The sequence below is a fragment of the Amblyraja radiata genome, chromosome 4 (assembly GCF_010909765.2).
Source record: "Amblyraja radiata isolate CabotCenter1 chromosome 4, sAmbRad1.1.pri, whole genome shotgun sequence".
NCBI lineage: Eukaryota > Metazoa > Chordata > Chondrichthyes > Rajiformes > Rajidae > Amblyraja > Amblyraja radiata.
This window is the reverse complement of record NC_045959.1, coordinates 40003715-40026597: the sequence shown is the minus strand read 5'-3', so window position 1 is coordinate 40026597 and position 22883 is coordinate 40003715. Positions and strand designations below refer to the sequence as shown.

At 42.0% G+C, this 22883-nt stretch overlaps 1 protein-coding gene across 3 annotated transcripts in view; it reads right to left on the bottom strand.

The window, feature by feature from the left end:
• pag1 (phosphoprotein membrane anchor with glycosphingolipid microdomains 1) overlaps positions 1-22883 on the bottom strand; it is a 118787-nt gene that overhangs the window by 89398 nt on the left and 6506 nt on the right. Inside the window, exon 1 of one of the 3 annotated variants that reach the window (XM_033019227.1) lies at positions 11605-11737. The exons of the other annotated variants lie outside the window; for them this stretch is intronic. The gene's annotated coding sequence lies outside the window, so the exon portion shown is untranslated. Of the gene's footprint in view, positions 1-11604; positions 11738-22883 lie in introns of those variants that run through there. 3 annotated transcript variants of the gene reach the window in all.

The window sequence follows — 22883 nt, the reverse complement described above, 5'->3', positions numbered from 1 at the left end:
CTCGATCTCCTTCCTACACCCCGTCTCGTTATTATTTGATATCCGTCCCACAATGGTGGTGTCGTCTGTGAATTTGAAAATTGAATTAGATTTGTACATGGTTGCGCAGTTTTGGGTGTACAAGGAGTAAAGAAGGGGGCTGAAAACGTATCCTTGCAGAGCACCTGTGTTAGATACCACCCACACTATGAGAAATCTGCTTTTTATTCCCCAAAGGACAGGATGTATAGCTAAGATATAGCATAGTTGATAGCAGGTGGGAAATAATCTGAGACTGCTTTGAGGCACAGAACCAATTGTTTGATCCTTCATATTTTGATCGATTGTTCAACAAAATTACATTTTCACTGCAGAACACCACAAATATTTCACCAACTTGATAGAGTGGCAGCAAAGTACTTTATTTCTTTTGAACTGGGCCAGTGTTAATATATTTATGCTTTTCAATCCAGCCAATAGTCACAACAGATAAATCTTGTAAACAGGACCTATATTAAAGACATTGCTTCTTGTCACTGTGATTTATTTGCAGGTTCCCTTGAAAGATGCAGTTGCCGGCTTCAAATTCGCACAACTCATTTCTATTCCATGAACAAGGCAAGATAAATCCTGCCATGAGGTCTTACTTCATGACAAATTTTATTTTTAAACAATGAAAAAGAAAATCATGTAAAAAAAGCACTTGCAATTCATCAGTAGACAAAAGTGCTGGGGAAACTCAGCGGGTGCGGTAGCATCTATGGACTGAAGGAAATAGGCAACGTTTCGGGCTGAGACCCTTCTTCAGACATGTTGCAAAAACCCTTGCAATTCATCCATGTGCTCGCTGATTTTAAAAATATGCAAAAAAACTTCACCTCACCACACTGTCTCATAACACCTTAAGACTATTAATAATTTTAAAGAAAATATAACTGCACAACAATTTGAATTATTTTTGAAAAATGATAGGAATTGAGAATAACTAGGAAAGTTATCACTTGTTCTACCACAGGTTTTGCATAAAATGTCATAAATTTGAAGGTACATCTTAAAGGCAAAAGCAGCAAGAAATAAAAAATGGTACAAAGGATTAAATTTATATGCTACTTTTACTGCTGATTAAAACTAAAATAATTTCGTTAATTTATAAAATGAAAAGGTATGTTTGAAATCACAATCCCATAGCAGTATTCATGGAATTGCTTTTCTGATGCTTGACAGGCATCTCTTTCATTTAACAATTTCATAGCTGTTTTGCGTCATTAGATTTTACTATGCACAAGCTGCTTAGCACATTTACTCATGAGATGTCTCAGCCCCGTACCTCCACCTCTCTCCACAGATGCTGTCTTCCAGCACTTTCTTTTTACCTATTTAGAAATGAATTATTCCAAGCAGAAAAGGAACACAAGGGTGACCACAGATTGGATAAATCAGTGCAATACTATTTAGGCAGACCATTCTTTCCTGTGGACTCAGCCATAATCGCAGACATACAGACACATACATATGCACTGGCCCCCATTTTTCAGCACTTCATGACTATTTCAACCACTTATCCAAGCAAGTCATAAGTAAGCTCATGTCAATAGGAATAGAATTAGGCCAATCGGTCCATGTCTACTTCACCAGTCAATCATGGCTGATCTATCTTTCCCTCTCAACCCCATTCTCCTTCCTCCCCCCCCCCCCCATAACCTTTGACATCCATACTAATCAAGAATCTATTAATCTCTGCTTTAGAAATACCCAATGACTTGTCCTCCACATTCGTCTGTGGCAATGAATTCCACAGATTCACCACCCTCTGACTAAAGAAATTCCTCCTTTCTAATGGTATGTCTCATTTCTAACGGTACATCAAAAGTTAAAGTCAGGATGATTTCGGCCAATACCAACAATTCAGGTGAAAGTCTAGGACAAGTGAAGGCCCATCTTTATTCTGGCACAGGTGGAGGCAAGGACAAAGTAGAACAGATACTATGAAAGCCACAACAACAATAATGAAAGTAACTTGTGTATGAGGAAGAAGAGACATAAATATCACTGGTGCGAAAATGCGATATTACGAGAACAAATATAATAGAGATGGAGAATCTCAGCAAAGGAATGAAGTCTTCAAGGAAGCAGAGTAAGAGCCCTGCTTAACGACTTGCTCCCTCATTCCGAGTTAACAACATTGTCATAGTGATGACTCTTCAACGTGCACCATTATAGGAAATTCTGTGGTGCAAGACAAATGGACATCATTGGATATTTGCAAGGACTTGCATCACTGAGATGCAGAAACGTTAGGGAAGTTGGCGTAGTTTTGATGTAGTGTCTAATTATAGAGGCTGGGTCAATGGTCATTAATTTCACATTGACATTAAAAGAAACTTGAAGTTTAGAGAGTTGTTTCTGATTACACCAAGGACACGAGAAGCTAATAAGTAATGGAAGCAGAGGAAGGAAAATAAAGGGAACAGAGCCAAAGGATTAGCATACACCAAATATAAGTGAGGCATGAAAGCATTAGAAAAAATATTGTCCCCATTTGATACAATTGTTTTTAACCACACGAGTGATGCTGCATTTTAATTTAAAATTGTGTTATTATTCAAACTGATAAGCAAAGCAAAACATTTGTCACAGATTTACAGAACTAATTGTTGTTGCTTGAAAATAAGAAACGTTTAATGAGCAACCATCTTTCTGTTAAATTCTAACCCAATTTCTAAATGCTTGTTTTCAGCCACTCCTACAATGGTTTCACCATAGAAATCATTGAGGAAAACCCCCCCAAAAAACCCAGTAGACACAAGGAACTACAGATGCTTGAAAACAAACTAAAAATGCTGGATTAACTGAGCTAGTCAGGCAGGATCTCTGGAGGCATGCATGTGTGCATGCAGGGAGGGGAAGAAAGCAGGAAGAGAGGTGGGACAGGAAAAAAGCCTGACATGTAATAGGTAGATGCATGTGGGGGGGGGGGGGGGGGTTGATAGTCGAATGGTTGGGAAAAGGCAGAGATGAAAAGACAAGGCGAGACGCAAAAAGATTCAAAAGCTGGAGCGAGAAGAAGAGTTTGACAACGGTTTTATGGAAATATAAGAAAATAACATATTTATCTGCAATATAACTGTCTGAAGGTTCTCAACTACAGGGTAAAGCCATAACCAAGGCAAAGAGAGTATGCAGTTGCACTCAAATAGCGTATCCAATAAAGTCATACAGTGTGGAAGTAGCTCTATGAAGATCACAGCTCATCCTCCTGCACTCCAAGGAATAGACTCCCAGCCTGCTCAAGCCCTCCCTATAGCTCAGATCCTCAAGTCCTGGTTAAATCCTTGTTAAACTTATCTGTACCCTTTCCAAATTGACAACTTATTTCCTGAAACATGGTGCCAGAACTGAACATAATATTCTAAATGCGGTCTCATCAATGTCTTAAATAAATGCATCATGACCTCTCAACTTCAATACTCAATATTCTGATGAAGGTCAATGTGCCTAAAACCATTTTGACCACCCTTTCTACCTGTGATGCCATCTTCAAGGAACTATGTGCCTCCACTCCTTGATCCCTCTGCTCTACGACAGTCCCCAGAACCCTACAATTCACTGCGTAGGTACTGCCCATGTTAACCTTCAAAAAATGCAACATCTCACATTTCTCGGTTTTAAATTCTATTAACCATTTTTCAGTCCTTGTGCCCTACCGATCAAGATTCTGCTGCAATTTTTTACATCTATCTTCACTATTTGCAATACCACCCACTTTTGTATCATCTTCAAACTTGCTAATCTTGTCTTGTACATTCTCATCTAAATCATTAATATAGATGACAAATAGTAATGGGCCCAGTACCGAATCCTGAGGCACACCACTAATCACAGGCCTCCAGTGTGGAGAACAACTTTCCACCATCATCCTCTGCTTCCTTCCGTGAAGCCAATTTTCTAATCATTCTGCTATCTCGCCTTGCATCCCATGCAAACTAACCTTCCAGAGCAGCCTACCATGTGGAACCATGTCAAATGCTTTGCTGACGTCCATATATACAACATCTACAGCTCTGCCCTCAACCTTTTTGGTCACATGTTCAAAAATTTGAGGTAGAGTATTCCACAGATTCACCACCATAAACAAAACATCTCCGTTTTAAAATAGCTGCTCCTTATTTCCACTAATGTCATAAAATATGTTAATGTCAAATCTGCCATGCTATCTCATGATGTTACGCTTCAGTAAGATCACCCCTCACACAGATCACAGTGATCAGTAAGATCACAGTAAGGGTGATTTTATTGAAGCATAACATCATGGGATGACGTGGCAGATTTGACATTAAAACAGCATTACACAAGCACCTGGACTACTTTGCCTGTAAAGAACAGGTGCATGGCCACTTTGCCTCCTAGTTTCAGGATTATCTCATACTGCTGCTACTGATCTATGCCACATCTCACAGTTTGCTGCTGTATTGGAATATCATGTAAGCACCCTATTCTAAGGAGGAATGACTTCACCGACCTTTGCTCCTGCCAGCAATCATGCAGGCAGAGTGGGCATTTAAGTTTGTTACCATTGCAGAGAGCAGGCATTCATAGACATCGGTTGCAATTATTAGTCCCTGGAAATGCCTAATGGACAACTACCTGCCAGGAGAATCTCGTTATAACACTGGAAGATCTCCATGGTCCTCAGACGACGAATATGTCTCATGTGCAGGCAATTCCAAGTCCGGAGGAGCCTTCTCCCACTCCTCATCCATCATTAAAGCATTCATGCTCAAAGTAGCAGAATTATCCTGGTGAGTTCAGAGGTCACAGCTGCAAGTCAATACATGTACAGCAGCAAATATGTACAGTGGATCAATACAAGGTGTGCTGAAACCAATCTTTCTATGAGGGGAAATCCAATAACACCTTGGAACTGGACTTTATGAAACGTTAACACTTTACACAGAACTGCATTGGTGGTGGCATAAAATGGCAAGGGAATTAGATCCCTTTAAGATTTTAGGTCAAAGATCTTTCACCAGAACGGAAAATTTACAGCGTTTAAGGCGAGGTGGATGAAAGAGGAGTGGAAAATGTACATGACAAGGTGGAAGACATGCAAGGTTAAATGATGATGAAAGAATAGTATAACATTAAATCATAGGAGGTAAAAATGCAGGACAATTTTCTGAAATTAAGGAAATAGTGAATAAAACAGGAAATCTAGAATACAAGTACTTAGAATGCTAACTATCCACACATCTTTGGGAGATAGGAGGAAATCAGAGCATTCGGAGGAAACTCACATGGTCACAGGGAGAACATCCAAACTCTACACAAACAGCACCCGAGGTCAGGATTGAACCTGGGTCTCTAGCACTGTTAAGCAGCAGCTCTACGGACTGTGCAACTGTGCAAGAGGCACACACTTCAAGAATTTAAAACAGTTCCCGAGACAAGTAGAGAGCCATAGAGCATGAAAACAGGCCCATAGGCCCAACTTTTCCACACTGAACAATTTGCCCCATCTACACTAATCACAGGTGCCTGCATTGGGCCCATATCCCTCTAAACCTATCCTATCCACGTAACGAGTACTTGAGTTGTAATAGACACAATGGGCCAAGTGGCTTCCGGGATGGCATTTCCAAAAAGAAGCTTGCGTCCCAAAATTACATATCCAGCAATTTGCTGATGCAGATTAAGGTCCTCAGCATTGCTCAAACAGCTCCTCCCAGCCAGTTTCATAACTCACTGGCACTCATACTAAAAATATTTTACATTGTTGGGAACACTTCCTCTTTAAATACTTTGGTTGTTACTCTACCACTATTTGAAATTTGACTAAACATGCAATAAAAAGAGCTGTACTTTAATTTTGCAAAATTGATATCCTTCACTCTTGGATTTAAAAATAACAATCATTCCTGGTTAGATAATTATATGCATTGATACATCCAGATGGAATAGCTTTGCCAATTGGATTAAGAGTTACCATGAACTGCGCTATGCTGATTCTCCAATGCATATTAACCACAGGAACTTAGTGGTCAGTGCACTGAAATAGTTGGAAACACGCATGTCATTGCTTAAAGCAACATTTGGTGCAAGGACACCTAGAGTATTCTTCATCAACAAAACTGCAACAAAAATTTGAGTTAAAAACATTTCAGTATGTTTTTTGACACAATTTCCAAATTCGGTGGCTTTTTTATTCCTAACAGCAAAAAATTAAACTCATCTTGTATTGTTACATGCATAGCACATAATGACTATTAGATCAAGGGACCGTTGAGTTTGTACTTAAAAAAAAGTTCTCATCTGGCTTTTAAATAGGCTCCAAATTGTAATCTTGCAGTACTGCTTGCAGATGGGGTTTCCACTTCTTGAGGCATCGTCAGCAGATTTAATTCCCGAAACGAAAATCTGCTTTTACACACACTGCTGAGTTGCAAGAGAACCGAACTATGTAATACTAATGCTGACATTTTTCATAGCTAGTACAAGCACAAGCCTTACTATTCTATGTTTCAAACAATTATGAATGCGGAGAGATTGGGTTAATCTTTGATCAAATAATAAAAATCATATGAATAATGTTAGTTCAATATCTTTATGTTCTATACTTTAAATACATAGTCCTATTTCTCTTCATCTGTTTTGGCTGGGGCATTGGTGTTTACTGGTGAAAGTGTCAAACTCTTGCAGACTTATTATTCATAAATTGGTTTATTTGACAAATGCTCTTTCAAGTCAAGTTTGTACAGAACTACAAAGGACTATCCTCCCCCATACTGATAAGAAAGCTTGCTTCTCAGCAGAATGTTTCAGCTTTAGCTATTTTAACTACATTCTGTCTTGGCCATTTTCCCATCATGCTCCCAGGTATGTGAGCTCCATAGTTAACCAAACTATAACCTACTCCTTCCTTATAATTCTCAAAATTCCCGACAACAGTATCCATCATATGTTTAACTAAAAAGCAGTATTAGGAACATACCAAATCAAATTATCCATTTTACTTAAAATCTTTGCCCCTAATGGGCTCAAATATAAAAAAGAAGCAAAAGGTAATTTCAATGAGAAATTGCCCACAGAATTCTGACTTTTAGATCTATTAGAAACACTTTCAGATGCTCACAATTCTCCAGTCGATCATAAATTATGCCATTCAATGTATAAGGAATATAGAAGGCCAATGCAGTGTGAACAATATTATGGATATCATTCTTAGTTTTTTCTTATTTGTGACAGAGGAGGCACTGATTGAACTTTCAGCTAGTCCTGGATCACAGCATAACATTCAGAAGATGTGTAACATCACAAAGCAGAAAGTAAATTGCTGTAAGCAATGCCTGGTATACAAAGTGAACAAACCCGGTTGAATGAGTACAATGACAGCTTTGTAACAAGTCTCAGTGACTAGACTAGTAATAAAATATATCCCATATGCAAAACTGACAAACACTCGTTTCAACATTAAGCATGCAAATGAAACACTATTTTTATATTTATAATTATAAAATTCAGTAAAAAACAGTCAAACAAGTTTCATGACTTGCTTTTATTAGATACTAGACTACGTGGGTCCCGTTGGGTCCGATGCTCACAAGGGAGGGCTGGTCCCCCAACACAATATTCCACCTCTCCACCAATTCCAATATTGGTGGCCAGTGGGGGGGGCACTTTCTGGAACGTTAGTATGGGTGTTGTGGGCCGAAGGGACTGGTTTCCAGAGGGCTATTATGGACATTTTGGGCCAAATGGATTATTGGGCTGGCAGCTCAGTCACTCAGGCCTGGTGAGCTGGCACCTCAGTCACTCAGGCCTGGTGGGCTGGTACCTCAGTCACTCAGGCCTGGTAGCTCAGGCCTGGTGGGCTGGCATCTCAGTCACTCAGGCCTGACAGCTCAGTCACTGAGGCCTGATGGGCTGGCAGCTCATTCACTCAGGCCTGGTGGGCTGGTAGCTCAGTCTCTCAGGGCTGGTCGCTCAGGGCTGGTAGCTCAATATCTCAGGGCGGGCAGCTCAGAAACTGCCAGAAATTCTGCCCAAAGCAGGTGGGAGACTGTGAGAAAGAAGGGGGGGGGGGGGGGGGAAAGAGGGTGAAGAATCAATTTTAGAAATTTTTCATCTTTTTCTGCAGACCACAGCAATGAAGGAGGAAAGTCCTGGCTGGATCTCACAGAGAGCCAATGAAGGGAGGGAGAAAAATACTGGGATGAGGTTTAATACTTGCAGGGAGAATACTTACTGATGGTCCAAAGGGACTCCTCTTGGGCTAGTACAGGCCTGATGGGCCAAAGGGGCTCTTAAAAAAAAAAAAGTGAAATCTCAGTGGGAGTCACTTTTTCTGGACTTTACCTGGCCTGACTCAGGCCTTTTGGGCCAAAATGCTCTTCCTGAGCTAATAAGGGCTTTTTGGGCAAAAGGGACTGGTTTCTCGGCTAATAGGGGCCTTGTGGGCCAAAATTAGTGGTTTCAGCAGGCCAAACAACTAATTTCATTTAATTTCCATTTCAATTTCCATTGCAGTTTCAAGCACAGGGCAGGCCAAACAGCTCTTTGCATTTTCATTTATTTTCCATTTCCATTGTAGTTTCAAGCACAGGGCAGGCCAAACAGCTAATTGCATTTTCATTTCATTTCCATTGCAGTTTCAAGCACAGGGCAGGCCAAACAACACCAACTCGAGAGTGATCCTAATCTACCATCTACTTCATTGGAGACCTTCGAACCTTAATCGGACTTTACTGGACCTAATCTTGCATAAACATTATTCCCTTTTATCCTGTATTTGTACACAATGGACTGCTTGATTGTAATTATGTATAGACTTTTCACAGACAGGATATAGCATGCAACAAAATAGCTGTTCACTGTACCTCAGTACGACATGACAATAAAAAACTAAATGATGTTTATTATTGCAAGATTTCTTGGTCAGTTTCATATTTGCAGAACTAAAACAGCTTTATCCCACACTCGCAAACACCAAGTCTTTCAGACGATTTTACCTTGTCACTTTACAGATGCTCTTCCCAATTCAACAAGGCCTTCTCACTTCTTTATTTATTTATTTTTTTAAACGTTTAAAAAAAAAAAACATACATCTTTCTCTACATTTGTTGCAAAAAGCAATTCAAAATATTTTCTTATGATGCATCAGCTCCATGCACGTTGCATATTTCCACCTCGAAACAAAGCACTTGTGAAACTTTGGAAAGGCTATTAGACAAAGCCCAGGCCATCACGTGCGAGTAGGGCAGAACCCTAGACTGTGGTCCTAACACATAAAGCCTTATAGTCATTGTACAGGTGTTTGGTGCAAGCAAGAAAAAGGGTGAAAAATAGTCTTGCGGTGTTTCCGTTCAATCATGTGAATATCAACTTTCTAAGTGTAAATTATGGAAACATGGTTGAAATTGTACCTCTTGCTAAATTGTACTCAGTAGAATACATTTGCTTGTATGGACGTTTGCAATTGAAATTAGATCATATTGAGGGCTGCCAACTCTCACGCTTTGAGCGTGAGACTCACGCCCTCAAGCAAACTCTCACGCCCTCATGCTCATCAGAAATTTCTCACGCTCAGTGGTGAGAAATTTTGTGATCAACGAAAATTTCAAAACTCGGATAAACTGCATGGTCCGCGGGTGTTGGAGAGCCGGGGCTGCGTGAGGGATGGGAGCAGAACCAGCGGCCGGAACAGATGCGGGGAGCCGGGACGGACGAGTGTTTGCCAGGGCCGGCGTGTCGCTCGCTGCAGCTCTGGCCATGGAGCACTCCGGACAGTGCAAGTCCCTGTCATCAGAGGCGTTGGAAGCGTTGCGCCGCTGCCGCGGGAGTCTCTGTGCCAAAGGGACAGACTCTCAAAGGGAGGTGGAGAGAGGGGAAGGAGCCAGGGAGACAGTGGGGAGAGAGATGGAGGGGGGGGGGGGTGGTGAGAGGAGAGAGAGGGGGGGGGAAGAGAGTGGGGAGGAAAAGAGAGGGGGCAGGGGAGAGAGGGCAGGGGAGAGAGGGCAGGGGAGAGAGGGCAGGGGAGAGAGGGCAGGGGAGAGAGGGCAGGGGAGAGAGAGAGAGGGCAGGGGAGAGAGAGAGAGGGCAGGGGAGAGAGAGAAGAGAGGGAAGGGAGAGAGAGAAGAGAGGGAAGGAGGGATAGAGAGAGAAGGGGCGGAAGTGGGGGAGGGAGAGAGGGGGAAGGGGAGAGAGAGGGAAGGGGAGAGAGAGAGGGGGGTTGAGAGGAGAGAGAGCGGAAGAGAGGGGTGAGAGAGAGAGAGCCTCGGTTTCGAATTTGCCCAGGTGACCGGCATGGATCAGGCTGCGGCTCGGTGCATCCTGGAGGACAACCAGTGGCTGCTGGAAGTAAGTACCAAGCACTGGGTAGAAACGGTGGAAGGTAGTGGACTTCAAATGGGGGTGGTTGGAGAAAGCATCCTGCTTGCCTGCTAGATTTTCACTTACTGTAACTGCAGGAAAAATGTTCCCGATGTTGGGGGCGTTCAGAACCATGGGTCACAGTTTAAGAATAAAGGGGGGGGCAGTTAGGACCGAGATGAGGACAAACTTTCTTCACGTAGAGAATTGTGAATCTGTGGAATTCCCTGCCACAGAAGGCAGTGCAGGCCAATTCACTGGATGTTTTCAAGAGAGAGTTACATTTAGTTCTTGGGGCTAACGACATCAAGGGATATGGGGAAAAAACAGGAAAGAGGTACTGATTTTAGATGAATACCATGATCATATTGAATGGCAGTGCTGGCTCGAAGGGCCGAATGGCCTATTCCTGCACCTATTTTCTATGTTTCTATGCTTGAGTATATGGCAATAAAACCTGATCACTTGATTTTGAAGCATTCATGTATGGTGGAGGTATAATGTAGTCATAGAGTGATACAGTGTGAAAACAGGCCCTTCGGCGCAACTTGCCCACACCCGCCAACATGTCCCAGCTACGCCACCTGCTTTTGGTCCATACCTCCAAACCTGTCCTATCCATGTATCAGTCTAACTTTTTCTTAAATGTTGGGATGGTCCCTGCCTCAACTACCTCCTCTGGCAGCTTGTTCCATACACCCATCACCCTTTGTGTGGATAAAGTTACCCCTTAAAAAGTTACCTCTTAAAAATACTTCATACAAAAAACATTGAAATCATACTTCTACAGTGCACTAAAACATGATTTTAATACATCAAATTTCAAAAAGTTCCTACCCTTCTTCCACAGCCTCTCCCCACTCGGTTGCTCCACTCCCTCACTGGGTACCCCAGTGATCAGTGATCGCACAGCCTCCCCCCTTTCAAAAACGCTCCAATCCAAATTAAAGCATATATATTGCATTCAAGTGTAAGTTATAAGACTCGCTACAGTATGCACCATATTGCACAATTTCAAGCTGAAAAATGCAAATGTTCCGTACCCCCCCCCCCCCCCCCCCGGTCGCGATGCTCCCTCGGGCTTCGTCTCTCGCAAATTTCTCACTCCCAACTCTCACCCAATGTTGGCAGCCCTGTCATATTGTTCAGCAATGGAAACATTGTGGGAGTTGAAAAGGATTTACTGGGAACCAGCTTTTCACAGCATGTAGTCAAAACTGCAGTATGTTTAAAAAGACTATGCAGCTGTGTTTCACTTACTATCTGCAGTCTGGAGGTCATCATTGGTCACAACACCAAACTGGAAGTTGCCTCATTGAATTAATTATATTCATTTCTTCAGCTAGTATCACATTGCCACTTTTTTTTGCATGTGAAGCTCCTGCTAGGTTTCTGCAAGAGCAGGAATAACAAAACAAACATTGAAGGCAGATCAGAAATGACTGTCCGGACTTTAACATGAAGAGTATACAGGCAGTCAATCTCTGCGCTCCCCCATAGGAGGATGGTCTTCATTTAGTACTTCACAACTATCAGATGGGCTCAGCCACTCATCACTGGTACACAGGTAAAAGTTCCTCTGCACCTCAATAAGTACATTAAACCTCTAGCTCTTGGGAAGCATCAATGCACACTGATATTATAAGAGTGGGGTTTGCAAATACAACTATATGCACTAAGAATGATAAATGAATATATTTGCACAAAATATTTTAAAGAATGGTTTTCTTCTACCTATGGAATGTACAAATTGAAGATAAAATCCAAAACAATTAAAACTTAAAATAAAATCTAGGTTAGTTCAAACCTAGAAAGCAGAATGGAGTTTTAAACTTCTCTCACTGCTGCAGCTCCCGGGTGCTAGCCATTTTAACTCCCCTTCACATACCAACCTTTCTGTCCTCGGCCTCTTCCACTGTCAGAATGAGACCTGCACCATACTGGCAGATTCACACCTTGTATTCTGCTTGGGTTGGCAACAATCCAGCAGAACCTACAATGAATCATCCAAATTCAAGGAAAACACAGCAAGCACACTTTCCCTGTCCCCAGATGTTTGCTGGCCCTTCCTATCCTGGGTCCAACCACTGTTTTCACCGTCTTGCTTTTCTTCTTTACAATCAACTCCCATCCCTCTTCTGTTCCCATTTCCCTTTCATGCCCCCTTCACCCCCACCCCCTTCCTCCTCCCCCCATATCTTCCCTGTCTTTACATTTCACTCACCTTTCCTTTACTGACACAATTTTGTCTTTTTCAACCCTGGCCTGTGTCAACATCTTCACCCATCTGCCAATCACCCCGTCATCAGTATTTACCTAACACTTACCAAGCTTTGCTCCACTCCCATCTCTCTTTTCCAACTTTCTTCACCTCCAGTCTGAAGGGGGCCAACCCAAACAACATCTGACCATTTCTCATAGATTCTGCCTAGCAGAGTTCCTCCAGCACTTTGTTTTGTTTTTCATAGTGAATGCTACATATTTAGTATTACAACAAATTCAGTTCCTTCCAGTTATACATCATGATTGGAAGTAAATATTACCACCTTCATTTGGAATATGATGGAGGCTAATTCCAAACTTCCAATCAACATAAGCAAACAAAATTTTGATTTAACTCTTATGCTAATTAAAATAGGATTAAACTATTACACCTCTGGCAAATAAATGATTAATTCCCGGTCCTCTCCCCAATTTCTCCAAACAGCCACAACACTCTATTAGTAAAATGAATCTTAACACAATGGCAGATCTTGGCATATCTATACAGCAACACTTCAGTAAATAAAAATAATTAATAGGTTAAGTACAACTCCGATCTGAACTTGACATGGAAGCCCTCCATTTCAAAAGGAAATATTGCATATAAACATCGATGTTAGCTATTCTGTCAACCTTATTCTACCTACCTGCACACCCATCGAAAATTACGAGAGAATTGTATACAGTAGCTTCAAGTGTTTCAGATTAATACTCATGTTCCAGCTAGACCGCAAAAATGCCTAAAGATAAATTGGTAGTACAAAGTTTGTTAGGGCCTGTCCCACTTGGCCATCATTTGCGCACCATTTATGCGACCTGGTGGCATGTGCGTAGCGCGAGACGGGCGCATTAAGTGGCGTGGAGTTGTACGCGGTATCGCGCAGCGTGACAGGATTTTATCCTGTACGAAATCTTCGCGCGCCACCAGCCTGTCACGTAAATGACGGCCAAGTGGGACAGGGTGACGTTTCGGGTCGAATGGGTGATGTTTCGGGTTGAGACCCTTCTTCAGACTGAAACATCATCCATTCCTTCTCTCCAGAGATGCTGCCGGTCCCGCTGAGTTATTCCTGCATTTTGTGTCTATCTTCAATTTAAACTAGCATCTGCAGTTTCTTCCCACAGATTAATTTGGTCTGCAGCTTGCTACTTTTCATTCACCTATTTTTTTGAATAGGGGCATTACATCTGCAGTTTTTCCAATTGCTAGCACCACTCAAGAAACTGGAACATTTTAGAAAATCACCATAAATATCATAAACTGGGTAAATATCATAAACTGGGTATTCAAATGATGTCACGCACTCCAGACGGCTGTGCGGACGCATGATGATGCGCGCTACTGTCGGCCAAGTGGGACAGCCCCTTAAGATTCCATTCATATATTTCTGTGGAGAAGGTCATCATCGTTCCGTTCAATAGTTTTGAAAGGAAATAAGACCCTGTTTATCAGCTAATTTTCATTGCTAAAAATACTGTGAGTTTACCTGGTACATGATATTAGTTGCATTAACTGACAAAACATGCTCTAATTAATGATTTGCTGCGTTCCTTTAGCAAGCAAAAAAAGTCATCATAATGAAGCAGAAAGTAGCAAAATGCTACTCTTCTCACTCAATTATGTTACCAAAGAATGTGGTATAACACATGCACTCATCTTTAATAATTACAGATGATTACAAATAAATCTTTCTAACAATCTATCAAATAATAGGGTGTATATCAACACCTCAAATCTAGCATAAAATTGTAGTCGACACACCTACATTTGAGACCCAGACTACCTACAATGGATAACTCAAGGCACTTAAATATCACTGCTGTCGGCTCCTCACAAAATCCTCCAAGTTCATAGCAAGTATAAGAGCATCCTCAACCCTGGCCAACATCCTTCATATGGAGGTTCTCATTACAGTCAGTTGACTGGAAAACTCCCAACACCAAGCTCCTGCAATAAAGGCACTTTTCTGTGCTTTACCATGTGAAGAGATCACCAGGCAATAGAAGAAAACATTCAAAAATGCACTTAAAGGTTCTTTAAAGAAATGCAGCACCCCACTGGCACATTAACTTAAAAAATGCATAACTTAAGCAAAATGCTCACACCCAAAGTGGCATTAATGTTCAAACATACAAAGCTTCAGGGGACATGGTCCAAACCATGCCGATTCTTCCACAGTAGCTTTGCTTCCACGATACCCAGGAACTATGGCTCCAGTAATACAAGTGATCTTGCAATGCCTCATCAAAATCTATTTGTGTGTAAACTTAGCAAGCATAACCAAGGTATCAAATAATCAGCCATACAAACAACAATGGTGGGACAAAGGAAATCTGGATGTAATAAAGGATGGAATTGGAGCAAATGCAGACATTTGGTGCTGGTGAACTAGATAAGATTACAGAGGGGAAGCACATGAAAGAACATAAAAGCCTTCCAGAAAGATTAAAATGGCTGATTCTATCCGCAGACTAAAAATATTGGATTTATTTTATTATTTAAACTAATTTTTATCTAGTTTGACAACCCTAGGGCAAACTCACTTAAAATTCCCAGGGGGGAAAAAATTAGGCTGAGATATTTTGATTTGAGTGAATTACTCTAAGAATAATTTGTTTCTATCTATTACACCCAAGTATGAAAACAACCATGGAATACATTAAAAAGAATAGCATTTAGACTGATGGTGTAGAACTCCAACAGTGTTGACAAGTAAATACACATTTAACAATAAAATAACTGAATCATTGATGATTAACAATGTATTGCATTTGTCAGTCTCCAAAATCCAGCCATGGTATTACGAATGCAACATCTGTTTAAAGTTAGTTGTTGCAGTGGTTACATCTCATTGATTACAATCTATTAACTGTTTTTCCAGTTGCAAATCAAATTTGACCTTTACTACATAGAATATTCAAGCTAATTATTATCACTGACTTAAAAAGATTTTAGAAAACTGCCAGGTCTCATTACAATCACAATACAATAATACTTTATTAGCCAAGTATGTTTTGCAGCATATGAGAAATTTCATTTGTCAAGTCAGTCATACAAATAAAAAGCAACAGAACACACAAAATACATTTTAACACAAACATCCGCCACAGTGCCTCCTCATTGTGATCAAAGGCGGAAAAAAGTTAAATTCTCTTCCCTTAGCTTTCCTGCGGTCGGGGGCTTCGAGCCCTCCGTTGACAGGAGGATCTTGACTCCCGTAGCCAGAAGCATTTGGCCGCTCCGCCACGAGGGATCAGCTCTTGCATCAGGGGGATGTCAGCCCCCCCGTGCCGGACGATCGGACCCCACGTCGGGGCTGGTCAAGCCTCTGCTTCGTTGGAGCTTCCGGACTCGGCCTCTCCCGAGACTGCGAGCTCTTGATGGTAAGTCCGCAGGCCGTGGTTGGTGCGATCGCAGGCAAGGCATCGGCTCCGATGCAAGTCCATGCCCCGCGGTGAGGCCTAAATTCAGTCCGAGGAGGCCTCCAGCTCCACTGATGGTAGGCCGCAGAGCGCCCGGAGATGCAATCCGAAAATTAATCGCATCTCCAGCAAGGTAAGAAATTGGAAAAAATGTAAATTTGTTGATTCTGGATTTGTACATATTTTTTCTAATTGACTGACTGTTTGGTTTTGTTGTTCATAAATAAGTGAAATATCATTGTTTTGTGCTATTAAAGTTGCCTGGGGAAAATGGGACGAGAAAGGTTGGGAACCCCTGACTTAAACCTATGTCTCTTGCCACTCTTTTTCTGACCTCTTGCATGGTTTCCACTACTGTTATTATCAACAACATGATTTCTGTTTTCTCAATGGACACACTTTTTTTTTTCTATTCTAACTAGTTTCTGCAAACATTATCGGAATTATTTTTATATTAAAGTCACACAAGTCTGACTGAGGGTAATTACAATTCAGATTCTTGAAATTAGTAGTTACAGTATTGAGTCAGGAAGCTGTAACAAACTATTCGACTATTCTTCAAGCACAATTAAACCATTTGCTTGTTACAAGCAATTCTGTGCAAATCATGGTAGACAAAAGTGCTGGAGAAACTCAGCGGGTGAGGCAGCATCTATGGAGTGAAGGAAATAGGCAACGTTTCGGGCCAAAACCATAGGTGTCTTTATCTCAGAAGCACAATATTCCTTTCATTGATTCCAATTGAAAATTGTTAAGTACTTACTCTATCAAACAGTTGTTACAATTGTTGTAGCTAAACAGTTAGAGTCACTTGTACACCAAAGTCACTTCCAATCTCAGCTACATAAATCTGCACAGATTTATGGTAAAAAAAATTAATATTAACTAGAATAAAATTAGGTTTAATGATAATATTGCATCCTGTACCACAAATGTACACCAGAACTATAAGCCAAAATTCAAGGCTTCAACTCAAGTTTTGTCCCATCACTAGAATAAGTTTTGGCAAGCTACCAAACTATGCTAATATTTTGACGTGGAGGGGAGAGGATTGGAATGAGAAAATGGAAAGTCTGTAATATTGTAGAATGCAGCAGAAATTAAAACAAGAGCTAATTAGGGCCAAACAGGTTTATATGCAAAAACTAAAAATTATCAAACAGATGTTTAATAGGAAAAGCAGAACAATTTATTGGAAATATGAAATGGAAAATCTCATTATGGAAATTCTTATTATCTGAAATCTCTGGTTACATTTGGCATGTATTCAAAGTGGAAGTATTCCTCTGACTTACATCAGAATGGTGTAGCCTGACAAAAAAGTAAACTGGTGACTAAATGCTTGGGGTTACACTTGCAGGGTAATCAGGGTTTCAATAAGCAGCCAACCAATCACTACTCGATTTTTCAAATGAAGAGGAAACTGAATCTTGAGAGCAAGTACAATAATAAATTCCTTCCACATGGCATATAAATTCATGACAGTGAGATTTAAAAATCATGTTATATTGTGAATTGTGTGAACGCGATTAGTTTGTTATTTGGGTACTTAAGCTATTAAATAAAAAATCATTTTCTTAAGAAATGGAATCTACAGGACATTCGGGAAAGTAGTGGGCAGAAAGGCATGTCATGCATGATTTGAAGAGCAAAAACTTGTAGTTTACAATGCCAAAATTGAAAAGTTGAGGAAAAACAAGGTGTACAGAGTTGCTTATTGGTTACAATCTGAGGAGTATGATGCTACTGATTATGATATGCCAATGTACCAGCTAGCAACTGATCTTGTCCATAAAGACCTGGTCTATTGCTAGAAATTGTAATTTATTTACCTATCTGTTACGGACATAGCATATAATACAATAATATTAAAGTTCGGATCTTGAGAATATCACATTTTTGAATTTTCAAGGCAGTCTGGGTTTTTATTACTATTTCCACCACAACGGTCAATTTTGTAATTAACTACAATTAGGTAATTAACTAATTATATGCTTTAATTTCAGGTCATCCAAGTAAGATGTTTTATATTTGTTTCAGAATGCTTCAACCTATAATAACTGAAAATTTCATTCAGTTCTCTTAATTTTTAAGAAAGTTATGGGCTTTTGACAAGATATGAAAGTGAATTAGGTGTCAAATTAAACTTCTTTTTATGCTTTATCTGATGGGATAAATTGCAGACTTGATTTTTTAAATCTCAAAATTTTGTAACATGGCTACTTGGAGTCTCCGAATCGGCCACTCACCAGAGACCGCAGCTCCCCAAGTCTACAGGCCAAGCTGGGCGGAGATTCAACACTGGTGGCCTCGGCAAAGGGATCCAAGAATTCCGCGATGTTAAAGTTAGCGCCGTCCGCGACCAGAAGCTCCGCAACCGAAGCTCCGCAACCACAGCTCCACAATGTTAAAGGAGCAGGCCCAACACTCCGGAGCTTCAACAAGACGATCCCCGGTAAGGCATCGCCCGCTCCGCGATGGTAAATCAGTGCTGCGCAGCTGCTGAAGCTCTGGTCAGTCTCCGACAGGAAAGGCCGCGCCAATCCAGACGGTAGGCCGCGGGGGGGGGCCAAGACGCGACTCGGAGAATAGATGCATCCTCGACGAGGAAGTGACTGAGAAACGGTTTCCCCCTCATAAAAAGATTAGAACTCCTCAAAAGGAAATTCAGGATGGAGGTGCCAGAAACTGCACTAATAGGATTTATTAGAATGCTCAGGATATATAATGAAGTACACAAATGGTTTTGTAGCCATTTGAATGCGCTCTACAAGGTTCATACATTGTAGAGGCAATAGGTAGCACCCAGAGGAGCAAAATGTAGTTTAGAATTGAGATCTAAAAAATCTACGACATCAACAAACCTGTTGCTTCTGCAGAGAGCAATTGTGGTCCAATTTAATAAAATCTTTGAAGTTAAAAGCACACCATAAATTAGCATTATAAAACCATTCCAGTTACAACTTCAATGTTCATATCAAGATGCCAGAGGTTGCATCTGGGGATCACATTGCAAGTCTGAAAGACTCAAGACAATAAACGCTTTGCTATAGCACAGTGTAAGAATTGATCGAGTAAATTCATGCCTTTGCCTTCAAACACAAAACTTTAATTTTGAGAAGCCAACAAGAATTGCAGTTTTGTTAAGAGATGATATTGAAAAATGTCAAGCTGTTCCTGTCAGTTCAGGTTGCAGATGTGAGTTTATTGGGCAAAGCTACAGTAATGGGTGCGTCAACCACATCTTCACCAGCAGTGCCAGGCTTCGTAGACATTAAGAGCTGTCTTTACACAAAAACAGCTAACCACAGGAACGAGAGAAATGGAAAATCTTGATTCACATGACTGTAAATTAACTCTTACTGATGTCAGGCAAACTGTGCCTGGGCCAGGTCAGAAGCAAACCACAAACCAGCACCAGGAAAGGGCGTAGCCTATAAAAAGCACTTCAGAGGCAAAGGAAGTATCAGATGCTATCATAAAACGTACGTGAAATTAGCACATCACAAAGTGCTGAAGGAACTCAGCAAGTCAGACAGCATCTGTGGAGGGAATAGACTGCCGACATTTTGGGTACAGACTGTTCTTCAGACTGATTGTAGTAGAGAAGAGAAAGCTGGAAAAGGGAAGTGGTGGTGGGACAAAGCTTGGCAAGTTATAGGTGGGTTTATGCAAGATGCATTTGATCAGCAGATGGGTTGAGAATGTGACAAAGGTTACAGGTCTAAAGTTGGAGGAAGGGATACAGATGGAAGTGAATGAGAGGGGGAAAGAGGGCAGTTAAGGAGAAAGAGATTCAAGGATGGGAGAGTATATGAAGGCGGGAAGAGCAACGTGACAAGGGGCGGGAGATAGTAGAGGGATGGGTGTGCACCATGGTGGGGGGAGCACGGGAAAGAGAGGGAGCAGGAAGGTATTACTTGAAATTGGAGAATCCAAAGTTCAAATCTCCTATATATCGACAAGATAACGCCAGCAATGGCTGCCTTGCCAACAGTCTGTCTGCCCCCTCCTTCCTTGTTTTTTTTTTAGTATTTTTCGTGTTCTTTAGCTTGCTTTATGTGGGGGATGTGGGCAACTTTTAAAAAATCTTACCTCGACGGAGATGCAATTTTTTTCCGTAACGTATCTCCGTCTGCACTGTGACCTAACATCGAGGAGTTGGCGGCCTTTGCTGAAGACCGACTTCGGGAGCTCTAACCACGGGAGCCTGCGGACTTTAACATTGTGGAGTTCACGGTCCCTTTGCCAGGGATCGACCTCTGAACTCCAACCGCGGGAGCCCGCGGACTTTAACATCGCGGAGCAGGTGGTCTCTGGTTAGACACTGACTTTGGAATTCCAAGTGGCAGGAGCTTTGACCTCCCCGATGCGGGAGCTTTGATCGCCCCGAAGCAGGGGCTTCGATCACCCAGACTGCAGATGCTTCCACTGCCTCGACCGTTGGAGAAAAATGAGGAAAGAAGATTAGACTTTATTGCCTTCCATCACAATGTGGAATTTGGAATCCAATGTGGTGGATGTATGTTAACTTTTACGTAGTTGTGCATTTTGTTGCTTTTTTTTAGTATAGCTGTATGGTAGTACGAATATCACTGTACCTTAATTGGCACACGTGACAATAAAAAAGACCTTTGAAAACCAAGCGCAGACTGGGTTACCGTTCTGCTGAACACCTATGCTCAGTCCGCCTTGCTCTCCCAGTTGGCATTTTAACTCCCCTTCCCACTCCCATACTGACCTTTCTGTCCTTGGCCTCCTCCACTGTCAGAGTGAGGCCACACCGCACATTGGAGGAACATCACCTCATATTTCATTTGGGCAACTTACAATCCAGCAGCATGAATATTGATTTATCTAACCAAGTAATCTTTGAATTCCCTCACTCTCCGTCCCTCGCTAGTCCTCTTGCTAATTTCACTGTTTCTATTCCTGCGTTATCACTTCGTCCCCAGCCAACATTGGACCATTGTGGGCTTCACCTTTCCCAAGTCATCAAAGCAGGCTCTGCTTTGTTCTGTACCTTCCCATACTTCCAGTTTCCCCCTCCATGACTGTCTGATGAAGGGTCTCGACACAAAACATCACCTATTCCTTTTGTCCAGAGATGCGGCCTGACTAGCTGAGTTAATCCAGCATTTTGTGTCCATCTTCAAATTGTCTACGCTATTCCTCCAACTTGCGCGTGGCCTCATTGGAGCAATATAGGAGACTAAAGACAAAAATATTTGGTATAGGAATGAGAAGGAGAGTTAAAATGATTAGTAACCGGGAGATCTAGCAAGTCTTGTTGGGTCCCATGTTCACACGAGAGGGCTGGTTCCCCGACGCAATATTCCACCTCTCCACCAATTCCAATATTGGTGTGCAGTGGGCCGGGGGGGTGGCCTTTCTGGAGCGCTGGTATGGGTGTTGTTGGCTGCAGGGACTACTGGTCTCCAGAGGGCTAGTATGGACATTGTGGGCCAAATGGATTCTTGGAGTGGCAGCTCAGTCCCTCAAGCCTGATGTGCTGAAGCTCACTCACGGCTGGTGGGTTGGCAGTTGACTCACGGCTATTCCTTGAAATTCCATTTCAAGCAGAGTGCAAGACCACCAAATTCAAATCCATATTCCTACCATTTCAAGCAGGGTGCAAGGCCACCAAATTCAAGTGCAGTTTCTTACCTCTTCGAGCAGGGTGCAAGACCACAAAATTCAAGTGCAGTTTCATACCACTTCAAGCGGGATGCAAGACCACCAAATTCAGGTTCAGTTTCCTACCACTTCAAGCAGGGTGCAACGCCACCGAATTCAAGTGCAGTTTCATACCATTTCAAGGAGGGTACAAGGCCACCAAATTCAAATGCAGTTTAATACCATTTCATGCAGGGTGCAACGACACCACATTCAAATGCAGTTTCATACCATTTTGTGCAAGGCCACCACATTCAAATGCAGTTTTATACTATTTCAAGCAGGGTGAAACCACCATAAAAACCACATAAAACACCACATTCACAGTCCAGTAGATAATCAGTGTGTTCAGTTGATTCACAGCTCAGACAGAGTCGTGACCTCTCCCTCCCCCATCATGCAGAGACTGAGCCGCACCCACACTTCCGGGTTTTATAATCCCTTCCCCTCCCACCGGAAAAGGTGTGGCCTTCATGGCATGATTGACAGGAGAGAGATGCCCAACATTTTTTAAACATTAATAACACTTTTGTTTTTCATTGATGGGAAGAATCCTCTGCATCTGATGAGCAGAGGGGGACTGAGTAAGATGGCCAAAAATCACAGCCGTAAGTGGTAGCGTTTTATCTAAAATCAATACAGTGTAAACAGGAAGTTGTCAAGTTAAGACAAACAACCATTTGCATGCAGTGCCTTTTCACTTCAACCCAAACCCCCCAAACAACCATTTGCATGCAGTGCCTTTTCACTTCAACCCAAACACCCCAAACAACCATTTGCATGCAGTGCCTTTTTACTTCAACCCAAACCCCCCAAACAACCATTTGCATGCAGGCACACAAAAATGCTGGAGAAACTCAGCGGGTGCAGCAGCATCTATGGAGCGAACGAAATAGGCAACGTTTCGGGCCGAAACCCTTCTTCAGACTGATAGGGGGTGGCGGGGAGAAGGAAGGAAAAAGGAGGAGGAGCCCGAGGGCTGAGGGATGGGAGGAGACAGCCCAAGGGCTGAGGAAAGGGAGGAGACAGCAAGGGCTAACAAAATTGGGAGAATTCAATGTTCATGCCCGCAGGATGCAGACTCCCCAAGCGGAATATGAGGTGCTGTTCCTCCAATTTCTGGTGTTGCTCACTCTGGCCATGGAGGAGACCCAGGACAGAGAGGTCGGACGGGGAAT